This window comes from Elephantulus edwardii, unplaced genomic scaffold, assembly GCF_000299155.1.
Source record: "Elephantulus edwardii isolate Elephantulus edwardi_28Jun2011 unplaced genomic scaffold, EleEdw1.0 scaffold00025, whole genome shotgun sequence".
Classification (NCBI taxonomy): Eukaryota; Metazoa; Chordata; class Mammalia; order Macroscelidea; family Macroscelididae; genus Elephantulus; species Elephantulus edwardii.
In genome coordinates this window covers 19,093,122-19,103,564 of record NW_006399775.1, presented here as the reverse complement: position 1 = coordinate 19,103,564, position 10,443 = coordinate 19,093,122, and the positions used below count along the sequence as shown (strand labels likewise).

Here is a 10,443-nt window from a genome sequence, read left to right as displayed (position 1 = left end):
CTCTGGTGGAGCAGCTGGTGGTTTTTAATTTCCTGGTTGGCAGAACAACTACGTTCCCACTAGGCCACCAGAGCTGCCCATCTATGAGATAGTCACTACTGGTGACATTGTACAAAAGGGGCAAGAAGTGGTTGTTCTTCATGGCACCTCTCACAAGCCAAAGCCTGAACGTGAAACTCTTTGACCTCCGCCCGGCTTTTCTTAGGTGTGTGGCGTTGCCTGTCTTGGAAACATCGTTTGACTTCACCACTCAGACACATCACAGCCAAGCTCCCCTTACTAAAGCAAGTGAGGGAAATCCATTCTGGAAATACATTCAGACTTTATAGGGAGAGAGACTTCCATGGAATGCTTTGCTTAGCTTATACCCTTTTTTTGGCACCAGTTAAGATTGGTGCTGATTATCCTTTCTTCTATGAACCATCTTTGGATTTTCCCTGTTCTTTGGAAGGAGGATGTGGCTGATGACACTGCAGATTAAGTGTTGGGCTTCTAATCAAAAGGTTGGCAATTTGAATGCACCAGCTACACCAGGGAGAAAACAATGAGGCAGTCTACTTCTGTAGCCCTGGGAACATATAGGTTTAGTTCTAGTCTCTGATGGTGTAGTCCATAGAAAGTAGTACTACTAACCCAAAGCCCATGCTTCTGGTGGTTTTAACCCACCAGCACGTCTGAAAGAGAAAGCTTTGCAATTTCCCTCCATGCAATTTAGTCTTCGAATCTCAATGGAAGGTTCAACTCTGAGTTGATCCCTTCTCAACAAAGAGTTTAAGGGTTGAGGGGGGTTTTAAGTTTATGAGTTGAAATAGACTTTACTGCAATGGGTTGGTTTGATTTTGATGTCAGTTTCCTGATTCATGGAATGCTTAAAATGGAGCCTTTTGGGAAGACTAAACCAGAAGCTTCACTTGCCTGATTTCAGAGAGCCCAGAACTCGGAGTTACGGCCCTCCTCTGTGGCATCTGCTGGATATCAGTAGATGGATGGCAGCCAGCAATAAGACTGGGACATCAGAAGGGCCCAAAGAATGTGACTGGCTCACAGCCTTTTCTTTTCCCATTCTACTGGAAGGTCGTGCTCATTCGAGCTTTTAAACCAAAAATAAATTATTGTAATCTATTTGCTAATTATACCATGCCGAAGTTCTAGACGCTGTAAATTGCAGCTGTGTTATATCTGCATGAAGTTTCTGGGAGTTTATTTTTAGACATCAGTGAGCTCTCAGTTTCCTCAAGACTTCATTTACAAGTTGAGGAGGAGGGCAAGAAAATGCATCTGCACCATTCTTCTTGCCCTGTGGCCTGCATGGAGGTCTTTAACTTCTCTAACATTCCTCTGTAAGAGACAGTGGTCTTGAAGGACCTGTCTGTGTTGAAGTTCTAACTCTTATTTCCTGAACATATAAACTAGAATGTATCTCAACATGATCTTTTAGTGCCTAGTTCATTCTAGAGAATGCCCAAAGCCTCCACACTGAAATATTTGTGAACAATGGAACACAGGCCATCATCAGATATCTCAGGTACAATATGTACCATGCCCTTCTATTCTGGTCTTCATTTTCCAGAAGATGGAAAGAAGATGAAAGGATTTTACACATACTTGTTGTTATATGCCATCCAGCTGGAACCAGCTTATATCAAAACCTCTAAGCGAGTTTTCTAGGGAGCTCTGTAGCTTGGTGTTAAGAAGCACCACAGTAACAAAGGTGTAGGGGTTAGAATCTGATAGCTGCTCCATGGGAGAAAAATGGGCAAGCTCCTCCCATGTGCTTAACTGCCTCCATACCTAGTCAGTGACCTTGATAAACATTTCATCTAAGAAAATGGACTTTATGAAGAAGAGTGTGGCATCAGGATTAAAGGAAGATTCATCAACAACCTGCATGATAGTGCAGATGAAACAGCCTTGCTTGCTCAAAGTGAGGAGGACTTGAACCACTTACTGCAGAGGATCAAGGACTATAGCATTCAATATGGATTACATCTCAGTATCAAGAATATAAAATCCTTATTACTGTACCAATAGACAACAATATGAGATAGAGAAAGATGGAAGTTGTCATAAATTGTGTTTCATCTTGTTTTGACCCATAGTCAACACCCTAGATAGCAAAAGTCAAGGAATTGGGAAATGTATAGCAATGGGAAAGTTTGAAGTCAGGGATCTCTCAACAGTCCTAAAGAGCAATAATGTCAGTCTAAAGACTAAGATGTACCTAACTCAGGTCACAGTCTTTCCGTTCACTTGCTATGTACCCAAGAGCTGGACAATTAATAGGAGAAGAATCAATGTAGTTGGGTTGTGGTGTTAGAAAAGAGGACTAAATAGCTCATGGACTTCCAGAAGAGCAAACAGATATGTCTTAGAGAAAGTGTGGTCAGAATGTTCCTTGGAGGCAAAGTTGATGATGCTTTGCCTCACTTATTTTGGACGTGTTATTAGGAGAGGCTATTCCCTGGAAAGGAACATCATGATTGGAAAGATGGAGAGTCACTAAAGGAAAGGAAGACCCTCAACGAGACTGACTGAAGCAGTGTCTGTGGCAGTGCACTCAGATGTGTTGAGCATGATAAGGATATCACAAGATAGGACAGAGTTCAGATAAGGAGGAATTCAGTCCATAGGGTCACTGTGAGTCCTACTCTATGGTAACACTTAACAACAACTGCTAAGGCCCAGCAGTTGAGTGGTTTTGTTTGACCTCCTCTGTTCAAGGCCAGTGTCATTCACTTTTGATCATTCATTTACTGTTTACTTAGCACTAGGCTTGACTCTTTGAAAATGTCTCAGAACTTAAGTGAATTCTATTCCTAGCCCTGATGAAACCAGTGTGGGTGGTAATTTATTAAATTAATATTTTCAAGTACGTTATGAACTCCAAAATGCCGCTCTAGTCTTTTGTATGAATAATCAAATACCAAGCACCAAACACCAGTGAAGAGATACGGATATTGTGTGGTGAGGTTCAGGTTCATTCATTCCTACTGAGAGGGGAGAATAAATTAAAACCTCAAGAAGGAAGAGGTACTTAATCCAGGCGTGATGGATCTGTAGGATTTAGAAATATAGGAATTGGGTAGGGGAAGTCAGACAGACCACATTTGGTGACCCCACAATCAGCACCATCTAAATCACATGAATAGATACCTCTGATGATCCAGTATTCACAAATGCCCAGGAGTGCACATTCTTTTACTTCCCACCATGGATTCCAACAAATTTTCTTCAATCTTGACAAGTGTGTGATACCTCTCAATAGATAAGCATATTAACAAACAATCCTTTGAAACAATTTCTTCACGTGGATATTTAGACATCTGGATAAATAAGCTACTATATTTGTGTAATTGTTTTATGGACAGATGGATGCATGGTCAGATGGATGAGTGTATTTTTGGCATCATAAGTAGAGATGTCACAGCAAAGAGAGCAGAGCAGTTAAAAAGGTTAGACCTTCCAGAATGCTCTATTGGAAATGAAACATTAGAGCTGGGACTTGAACAATGAGTAGCATTTTCTGAGCACACAATACCATTAAGAAATATGAAATGGGTGACCTAATGGAGCGGTGGTGAGCCTCAGATTCCAGAATATAAGAGGGTAGGACAAATACATTTTTGATGTGTCACGATGGGAAAGGAAAGTCTGCTGTTAGGGACCTCTCCAAAGTACTCAAGAGCAACAGTGTCTCTCTGGAGACTAAGGTGCGCCTGATACAGGCCATGGTCTTTGCAATCGCTTGTTATGCATCAGAGAGTTGGACAATGACTAGGGAGGATAGAAGGAGAATTTATGCCTTTGAGCTGTGGTGCTGGAGAAGAGTATTGAATGTACCATGGACTGCCAAGAAAACAAACAGATTCATCCTGGAGAGGGTTAAACCAGGCAACTCCTTGGAGGCAAGGATTCTGGGGCTTCATCTGACATACTTTGGACATGTTGTAAGGAGAGACAGGTACTTAGAGAGGGACATCATGCTTGGGAGGGTGGAGGGACAGCGCAGGAGGGGAAGACCCTCTATGAGGTGGATTGATTCAGTGACTGGGGTAATCGGAATGGGTGTGTCAGAGGCAATGTGATTGGCAGAGGATAGAGCACGGTTTAGGGCTGTTGTACATAGGGTTTCTATGAGTCGCAAACGACTCGATGGCACATAACAACAACAACAGGACATATACAAACAGTAGCTGAGGACATGGATTTTTTTTTGAGACTAAACACCTTGTGGTTTGAATTCAAACTCTACTGTGTAGTAGTTTAGTGATCTGAGAAAATTACTTAATGATGCTAGCTTCCATTTTTTAACTGTAAAATCACAATTGAAATGAAAAATAAACAAACTAAATTAATAAAAAAATATACTGAAATAAATCACACACACAAAAAAAATATCAAAATGTACATCAGAAGAGACTTTAAAACTTACTTGGGAATGTAAACAAGCTAATGAAATAAATTAAGAGAGCTGAAAAAAAAATCACAATAGTAACAATACTTACCTCATCTGGTTGTTGTGAAAAGTAAGAAAAATAAAATTATGCCTATAAAACTTTCAGCACAATGATATGCACATTTGATACATGGAAGCTTGTGATTAATATTTTACTGAAACAATTCTAATTAAATTATGAGGCCATCAGTTCATACCAAAGTGTTTAAAGAGTGGGAGAAGAGGACTGTAAACTCTTCCATCTTTAAAGTTGGGGCAAATTAAAACTACCCAGAAACAGAAATTAAGTCCTTGAAGGAAAATTGAGAATCAGGAGAGACCAGGGCGGGTGAGGCTGAAGCAGGAACACTTCTAGAGGAATGGGTGGTCATTGCCAGCAAAAAGAGAACCACTGTGCATGAACGCTGAGAAGCAGCATCTGGAATTTCTAGTGACAACATTATGATCTTAAGGAGAACATTCTAGAAGTAGAAAACAACCTGCAGTGACTTGTGGCAGGCATGGCAATGAGGGAAATTGTAGTTTAGATGACTTTTTTTTTTTTTCAGGAAATCTCTCTAAGAAGGAGAAAAAAGTGAACTTGAGGAAGGATGTGAGCACAAGGTCATGGGAAGAGAGGCTTGTTAGATAAGGCATATTTCAACTCAGCTAGCCCAATGTGCTGTATCTAGCTAGCCCAGAGCCTTTCTATATATTTTCCACTACATGAACACATGAAATATATTTCATCCTCTTCTTCTGTCTTATCTAGTGCTGCAATAGCATGAATACCACAGATGGGTAACTTTGAAAAACAGAAATTTATTTTCTCACAAATCCAGTGCACCAGCTCTGGAGGAAGGAAGCCTTTCTATCTGTGCTCGCTCTGGAGAAAGGTTTCTGTCTCTTTGAGCACCTGCTCCTCGGTAATCCTCGTATGACAAATCATCTCTTTCCCCTATCTTGGTTGTATTTTGTTCAATCCCTTATATCTCAAAAGAGATCAACTTGTTGTTATGTGCTAAACTAACCATGCCTCATTAAATAACAAAACCAATTTATTCCCAAATGGCATTATAACCCAAGGCACAAAGGTTAGTGTTTATAACACATATTTTGGGGACACAAATTCCATTCATAATACCTTCTCCTTCTAAACCCAGTTCATTGAGATGATTCCAATTCATAGCAATCATATTGGGCAAAGTTGAAGTGCCTTATAGGGTTTCAAGGCTCAAGATAGGTCAAGGTTTCAATATATTATTTATAGGTTTATTTTGAGTCATAATGAGCTCAGTAGCACTTGACAACCATCTTTACAGAAGCAGATTGCCATGCCTTTTCCCATGGACTCCTGGTTGTTCATCTGCTGATCTTTAAATTAAGAGCCAAGCATTCAGCCATTCCAACACCATGACTCCTTCCCTCTTCTAAGATTTTGGAAACAACCATTCAATACCAAGCTGCAGCCTCCATGTGGCAATTGGTCTTTCCAAGGTAAAATTTTGCCTGGATTTACTTCCCTGTAACTATATTTATTTGTGAAGGAATAGGAATTTAATAATCTGTTGGGATAAAACAAATTTTTAAAAACCAAAACTACTGCAGGAATTGTCGATGGACTATAGAAATTCAAACTGATCAGATATGGAGATCTAAAGGAGAGGAAGGGATTAGGTGAGGTCCAGGATACTAGCTTTGAAAGCCCTGGTGAGTAACCATGTCAAATGGTATAACTGGCAGTGTATTTCTGCTCTGTGGGTTCTCACTTCCACCTGCCTGGATGACAGCACATAGTTTGTTCAGAGTATGAAACCAAATGACAGCTTGGTCATTGTTTGGAAACTTTCAGATACATTATTAATGGAAGGCATCATTACTCATATAATCCTTATTGTTATGTACCATCGAGTCAGAAATGTTTCATAGCTGACGCTCCAGTGGGTTTTCAGAGTCAGTAAAGAGCAGAGCAGGAGACTGCCCATCTTTGTTCTGAGTGACAGGTAGATTCAAACCATATGCCTTTGGGTTTGCAGTGCAGCTTCTAGGCTAATAGAGCTAGACCAATAGCGATCCTTTAATATAGTCATGGGCAAGATATAACACATTTTGATCTCTTTCTTGAATGCTTTTATAGCCTCTATATCAGTGAGCATAATTCTAAATAGCTAGAAGGCACTAACATGTTCTTCCTGTAACATTTCACAAATAAGGTAATAGAGACGCTAACAGCTTGAACAAAATCAACACTAGTATAGAATGCACACATGGAACAATTCTGAAAACGGACTGCATGCTATAAAATAAATCTCAATGAGTTTTAGAGATCGTTTTCATAGATGCCTCATTCTCCCACCAATTAAGTTAGAAATCAATAACCAAAAAAAATTATTCTTAAAAATGAAAAAATATATTGAGACATATTTATTTTTTAAAAAAAATCCTAAAACAAAACCATTTCTAAATCACTCATGAGTCAAAGTAGAAATTATAATAAAATAATACACTTATAACTGAATGATACTTAACTATCTGAAGTTGTGGAAGGTAACCAATGTAGAACTTTGAGAGAAATGTGTGACCCTGATACTTATATTACAAAAGAAGAGTAAAAATTGTTGCATTACTAAATTATGCATCTGATTTAAGAATTGCAAGCCGTAACTAAAAAGAAATAAATAGACCAAGAGCACTGAAGTCATAGGTGAGGATGTGAACTTCAGTATGGCTGACTCCCAAGCTGTCTCCACTGGGCTGTGAACTTTCTCTGCTATTTCTCATAATAAAACCTCAAAGAAGCTCTAGTCCATTTGCTGTCAAATTGATTCTGACTCATGGCAGACCTGGAAGACCAGATAGATGCCCTACGGTGTTGCCAAGCATACTGCCACATTTTTCCCCTGCGGGGCACTTGGAGGTGCACATGGCTAAACTTTTGCTTGGCAGCTGAGCATTTAATCATTACACTATCTAAAAAACTCCCTCAAACTCATTGCTGTGGAGTCAGAACCAACTCGTAGCTGACCTTCCGGCAAGTTTCTGAGGCTGTAAGTCAGCCTGGAGGAGACTGTCCATACTACTCCTGCAGAGCCTTTGGTGGTTCCCAATGGCCAGAGAGGCAAGGCTTTGGGGTTTAACAGCACAGCTCCATGAACTATGCCACCAGACCTCCCTATGCTTAGGTGCTTGGAAATCCTTTTCTCTCTAAGAATCAAGGAGATGAGGCTATAGAGTAGATAACGCTTTGCATGAAAGGTTTGTGATCCATCTCAGTCTTTTATTTAGCATTCTTTTTACTTTTCAAATAAGTATTTATTAAGAATTTACTATGTACCAGGTACTGTGCTAATAACCACATATGTTAGTTATCTTCTCTTTAAGTCTTCAGAAACCAGCATTTGTTGAGGCCAAAACTGCTTTTGCTACTACTACTACTACTACTACTATCCTCCCCCAACTCCCAGACTTCTTTGCTGCTTGTCAGAATAGCATCCCCATCAAAAATGACTGATTTCTCTCTTGTCTCTTTCAACAGGTAGACTGAAATTACCATGTGTCCAAATTAAAATTGCATACTTCAAGGATTATTTGAAGGACTATTCTTAGACCCTTTTAAGAAGATTTAAAGAAAAGTGAGTTGATTTTTTTTTTTTTACACTTCAGAGAGTATTCACAATTTAAGTTAATGCTGTGGTTATACTTTCCCCCTCTACTTCTTAAAGATATATTAAGAGGTAGACTTTATTTTATAATGACATTTTTTTTTACTCTAAAAACAATGAGCAGGGAGTGCGGGATAACGAACTACCTTCCCTGTAAGATTTTAGTAAATCCCAAAGCCTTGTGCAACCTCAGAGAATGAAAGGGTCTTAGAGGTGTGGGCCTGTCCCTATCACATGCTGAAAGCCACAGGAGGCTTTCTGATGCCATAGTCAATAGTGTGTTGTATTGACAATCAGATGACTGAGCACCTCCAGTGGTTTGAATGTACCTGGGGATCCACAGGATAAGGATAGACTGTCTCCTCCCCTTAGGATTTACAGCCTCAGAAACCCAATTGAGGAACCAATGGAGAGTCACTGTAAGTCAGAATCTACGCAACAGTGATGAGGGTGTTCTGATAGATCCTTGGCCTGTGCTTGAAACCCTCCAGGAACTGATGTAGAACTCTGTAGCTCCTCACATTCTGAGTGTTAGCGAGTTCTTCCTGAGTCTAGATTTGAAGTCCACTCTTCTTTATATCCTAGTAGACCTCTTTGTTGTCATTAGTTGTCATCAAGTCCATTCCAATTCATGCCAACCATGCATGTACAGAGTGGCCCTGTGCTCCACAGGGAATCAGAGCTGGGACTTTGAGGGAGTGGATTACCCGATCTGTGTTCAACCAGGCACTTCTGGGGGGTTTAAAACGTGAACCTCACGCTGCTATTTGAACATCTAGCTGTTTGTAGCACCCAGAGGCTCCCTCCTGATATACAGTCCTAAAAATGATTGAAGTTAAAGCTTGTGTCCCTCTGTCAGAACTTTTCTTATTCTTTGTTCATTCATTTCCTTGGAATTTGGCTTAAAGAGCATTTCTTGCCCTGATCATCTTCTTTCCAATACAGAACAAAACCTTAAAGGGAAGAACCATCCTGGAGCATAAGCATGACACAATGTGCTTTGTACCGTCTGTACAAGACACTCGCTCACTCTTTGCTGTCAACCTGAAACCAATTCATTGGTGATCTTTCCTTGAGTTTCCAAAGCTCTAAATTACATGGAAAGAGATTTCCCTATCTTTCTCCCATGGAGCCGGAGGAGGGGGACTTTGACCCTCCAGAGAGAAAAGCTTGCCTTTTGAATTAGCAGTACAAGTCCTCCTGCACTATGCCACAGAGACTTAGTGGCAGATGAACTGTGGGGAGCAGGATTGTTTCTGTATGAATGAATAGTAAAGTCACAGAGGAAACAAGGAAGGTAGAGTATTATGCTTACAATTGTGTCTTCAACCTCTGTCCTCATGGCTTTTCTGGCTGAAAGAACTCACTGCTCACTTTCTCAGGCACTAGAGTGAGTTGTGACGTGGGGATCAATTGGTACTGGGCCCAATCCCAGCCCTCTTGCTTGTTGAGTTGCAGATGGCCGTAGGCTGTCTGTCACGTCTTTGAGCATCTGTTTCCTCATGTGTGACATAAAGATTCCAATACATATTGCAAAGGACCTGTGGGTGGAATGTGTACATAAAGTGCTCAGTACCTGGTACGTAGGAAGCACTCAATACATGGGGTTCCTAGTATTATGATAGATCGTGATGGAGTTACTTGCCTTTAGAAAGAGGAGTAGCTGAAAAGTGAGTAAGAAGAGGAGAGGGAAGATAATACATGCTTAATAGGAACAAAAGAAGACATATCCACATCTCATAAACTTACATATAAATAAATCCCCCAAACAAAAGATTTATGAGATTAAAACTTTGTCTCTCAGGAGACAGGGAAGAATTGTTTACTATGGATAATTATAATTTGTTCAAGGAGCTGCACAGATTCTTCTGACTGCTGCCAAAACCCTGGTCCTGGACAGTGAAGGTTGAAGGCTCCACCCAAGGACAAGGAATTTTTTGGAGAATCATCAAATGCTTATATATATTTAGAAACTAGTTATGAGGATCAGACAAGAATATATCAAAGGGATCTATAAGCAAAGGAGCTGTAGTGGCCTGGTGGTAAGAAGCTGTGTTGCAATCCCAAGGGCATGTGGTTCAAATCCACCAGCTTCTCTGCAGGGGAAAAGGATGAGGAAACAATCTCTTCTCCTGCAATTAACTGCCTCTGAAAACTTGCTCGATGGTTAGCTACATGTCAAGTCTAACTCGATGGTACACAACAACAACATATAAACAAAATGTGCCTTACATGTACATGTATTTTTAGATTAGGCACGTATTATAGGTCATCTTGATACTTCAGAAATCAGGAGAGAGGAGATAAAACTCAATCGGAGCATGTAATGATGCAAGAAAGTGTCGT

At 40.2% G+C, this 10,443-nt stretch overlaps 1 protein-coding gene across 1 annotated transcript in view; it reads left to right on the top strand.

Annotated features, from left to right (window-relative positions):
* The first annotated feature begins 8,013 nt into the window (after nucleotides 1-8,013).
* TENM4 (teneurin transmembrane protein 4) overlaps nucleotides 8,014-10,443 on the top strand; it is a 613,887-nt gene continuing 611,457 nt past the window's right edge. Inside the window, exon 1 of the mRNA XM_006882894.1 lies at nucleotides 8,014-8,067. The gene's annotated coding sequence lies outside the window, so the exon portion shown is untranslated. The remainder of the gene's footprint in view (nucleotides 8,068-10,443) is intronic.